Here is a 4290-nt window from a genome sequence, read left to right as displayed (position 1 = left end):
GGAGGCGGCGACTCGGGCGGTGGACGAGGCGGCGCGAAGCGGGATCCGCGGGGAGGCGCGGCGGCGGCGGTCGCGGGCGACGGGGAGGCGGCGACTCGGGCCCCGCGGGCCCTGGCGGCGGAGGAGAGAGGGTGGTCGGCGGCGGTGATGTGGCGATTTCCTATTGGATGGGGCGGCGGGCGAACATGTCCGTCGGCGAGGGAATGTTTTGTCCGGCGGCGCGGAGGGGAAGAAGACTAGGGTTTGCACCGCGAATTTGGAAGGGGAAGGCATATTTATAGGTAGAGGGAGTTAGGAGTGTCCAAATGGAGTGCGGTTTTCGCCCACACGATCGTGATCGAACGACCGAGAGCATGGAGGAGACTTAGATGGGTTATTAGGCTGTTTGGAGGGGTGTTTGGCTGCAACACACAACAGGCCTTTGCGGTTATCCGGTTAACCGTTGGAGCATCAAACGACCTCCAAATGGAACGAAACTTGACAGGTGGTCTACCGGTGGTGTACCAAGGCCACTTGGCAAACCTCGGTCCATTCCGAGAACGTTTAACACCCGCTCACGAAAAGAGACAAGAGGGGTGCGCCGGTGCGTGTGGGAGTGTCGGATTGCAAAACGGACAACGGGGAAAATGCTCGGATGCATGAGACGAACACGTATGCAAAAGAGATGCACATGATGACATGATATGAAATGCATGACATGAACAAAATGCAAAACGAAGACGAAACCCAACCACGGAGGGAATATCATAACACATAGCCGAAAATGGCAAGAGTTGGAGTTACAAATATGGAAAGTTACATCCGGGGTGTTACAATAGGCCCTGGTCCTCTTCCCAAATATCGAGCGGGAAGGGAGCCAACAACGGCGGACAAATTTGAAGGGGGGCAGCTAGTACAAGCCATCGTGACAAAAGTGGTGTCGTGGAATTGTCACGGCAGATGTCCTTGAGCTAGGACTTAGTCGTGGAGCCATCGCAACTAGGAAGCTTGAAGGGGTTATGCGGGACAAGGAACACGTGGGTTTATACTGGTTCGGCCCCTTACGGTGAAGGTAAAAGCCTACGTCCAGTTTGGGGTGATATTGATTAGGGTTACGATCGCCAGGAGTTAAACCACTAAGCCCGGCTCTCGATGAGATTGTTGTCGCCACTTAAACCGCTGCCGGGTCGTCCCTTTATATAGGGAGGCTGACGCCCAGCAGCCCTTAGAGTCCCGGCCGGCTTATGAGAGTATCCGGCTCGGACTCTAAACTATACTTGCCTTACGCTACAAGTTCTACTATAATAATGATTATAACTACGGGCCTTAAGCCATATCCGGGTCTCAGCCCATCTCTGGCCCATCGTCTTGAATCTTGGCTCCGGGCTTCTGGCAACAACCGTACGAGTAACCCGGCCCCTCCTGGCGGGTGACTCTAAGGTCTATATCCTCAACATTAGGCCCCAGATTGATTTGAGCCGGCTCATGTCAATCTTCAACTCTTCTGACAGAAAAAAAATCTCCGGCTTATCATTCATGTAAAAGCCATAACCCGGAGTGACGTCATCCTCTGGACTCCGGATAATCCGCCGTGACGTCATTCTCCATTAAGTCCGTTTTTTACTCCGCCAGATCCGCAACGGATCTTTGCTTTTACTGCCATTCTGAAAATCGAGGCGTCGTGGGGGGGAGATAACCACGCCGTGGTCTCCTTGAATCTTGCGCCCACTTATGACCTCGCCTTATAAATAGGCCGGCCCAACAGGCTCTTCTCACGCTCTCTTCTTCCTCCTCGCGCCGTCGCTCCTCTGCCCGAGCTCTGCCACTGCCGCCGCCGTCGCGCCCTTGATCTTCATCAACCCGGCCGCTGCATCACCCTGACTCGGACCAGATAACGGTGGCGACTTCCGCTCTTCCCCAACTCCGGTGAGTCTCCTCTGCCTTGCTAGAACAGATCTGTGATAGAGTTCAAACAGTTCATCCGTGTTCTTCGCCATGGTCCGTAGGCTTCAGTAGTTCTTGTAGTTGCCACCCTTGTTTGATCTTGGATATGTGTAGACTTACTGCAGTAGTTGTTTATTACTCATTTCACCTGGAAAACGCACTTCTTTCCACTGCATAAGATCCCCTTCGAGCTTAAGAACTCCCCTGCGTCCGCATTTTAAGTCTAGAAAATTTTCTTTGCTCCGACCATTTTGATCCAAAAAAGTTACGGTAGTATGCGAAACCTGTTTTACCACACTTAGTAAAAACTGCAACCATTGAATCTTGGCGGCTTACATTTCCGGCTTAAAGAAAACACGCGCCGTAGTACTTTCCGGTTTAAAGAGAACCATGCTCTGTAGAATCCTCCGGCTTAACTGTAGTAAAGCCGTAAATAACCAATTTACTCTGAATCCCCCTGCGGCTTAAATAACCCACCATATCTGAATATATATCATTAGTCCCCTTCATAAGCCGCCATCTTAGTTTGAACGATAGATCTCCGGCTTATAATTAACCGGGACACTTTTCTCTTTATCATAGACCACCAACCTTCACCATGCCTCCCAAGGCTCCCATCACTCGCAACTGGATGAAGTCCAACGTCACCGTCGAGACCCTGGCCAATTTCGTTAAGTCCGGATACTTGCCTAAGAAGGAAATCATGTCCCACTGTGCCCCTGACCCGTCGGAAGAGAGACCACAGCCGAGGGACGGGGAGGTAGTGATCTTCGCAGACCATATGAGCCGGGGCTTCGCACCGCCCGGCTCAAAGTTTTTCAGGGACGTGCTCAACTTCTTTGACTTACGGCCTCAGGATATAGGACCCAACTCCGTATCCAACATCTGCAACTTCCAAGTCTTTTGCGAAGTGTACCTTGGAGAAGAGCCCAGTTTACTGCTTTTCAGAGAGCTGTTCTACTTAAACCGCCAAAACGAGTGTGCCAACGGGCCAAGTCTGGAATTAGGCGGCATCTCCATCCAGCGGCGTAGGGACTGTCTCTTCCCTTACGCAGAGCCGCCAAGCCACCCCAAGGACTGGAATATGACTTGGTTCTACTGCCAAGATACGTCCCCGGCTGACGAGAACCCGCTGCCCGGCTTTCGCCCAACCCGTCTAGAGCCGACTCATCCGCTGTCGGACAAACTGACTGCAGCGGAACGCCAACCTCTGCTTCCAACTATCAATAAGATCGAGGCCCTGCTAGGCAACGGTCTGAACGGAATTGATCTGGTCCAGGTCTGGATCTCATGGCGGGTGATCCCATTGAGCCGCCGCCCCGGCTTAATGTGTGAGTACACCGGGCGAAAGGATGACCCGCAGAGGCACAGTCGCAATGATCTTCTAGAAGACGTTGCAGAGGAAGAGACCAAGGCTCTTCTAAATGAGAGCCTGGCAGACTGTGGAAGAACCGGGCTAGCCCCCTTCTGCAAGACCAATCCAGCCCCAGCGGTAAGCCGCTGACTTTAACTTTTATCTTCGTCTGCATATAACCTTCAACTGAATCGTTTTAAGAATCAATCATTGTATCTTTCAGGCTGATGATAAGTTCTGGCGGGTCAAATATGACCATGAAGCGGCCAAGAAGGCCAGAAAGGCGAAAAAAGCCGCCAAGAAAGCCGCCCCTCGCAAGAAGGGAAGCCGACCCACTGCTTCGGAGCTAATGCAATTAAGCGACAGCTCCGAGTCAGAGGTAACCCTTAAACCTTTAAATTCTTGCTATATTTGTTGTTTGTTGCTGTCCGCCTTATCAACACTTTGCTTATTGACAGGATGACACCGGCGCCAGTAACCCGGTGGTTGAAGAGGTAATGTCACTTTCCTCCGACTCGGAGCCTTTGCCACAGCTGAAAGTTCGAAGAGTAACCCGGAAAGTAAGTTTCACATCCATTAGCTCATCAAGACCCTCAATTTCTTTTGAAGCAGCAGGTTCACGAAAGCCGGCGTCACACCCGGGCCCGCAAGGACACCGACCTCTCCGCCGGGTTACCCGACGCAACAAGGAAGCGTCGCACTGAGGTTTTTTCTCACCTATACCCTTTTCATCCGTTGGCGGGTGTTATCCGTCAGCCACTCAACTCTTCTGACTCCAATTATCAGGTGACCTCCCCCTCTTCGGGTGACTCCATGCAGTCAAATCTGCCGGCCTTCAAGACTGCGCCCGGGTAACAACAATCTTCTTACACTATATTTGTCTGTACTTACTCTTTGTGCGCCTAACACTTCTGTCTTTTCAGTGCCCAGGCAAAGCTCACCAAAAGAGCAAAGAAGACCAGGTCAGCCGGAGTGCCAGACTTGCCTGACCCGGAGGTGATGGCTCAAGAGCC

This window comes from Aegilops tauschii, chromosome 4 (genome assembly GCF_002575655.3).
Source record: "Aegilops tauschii subsp. strangulata cultivar AL8/78 chromosome 4, Aet v6.0, whole genome shotgun sequence".
NCBI classification, from domain to species: domain Eukaryota; kingdom Viridiplantae; phylum Streptophyta; class Magnoliopsida; order Poales; family Poaceae; genus Aegilops; species Aegilops tauschii.
Note: the sequence above shows the minus strand (reverse complement) of the source record.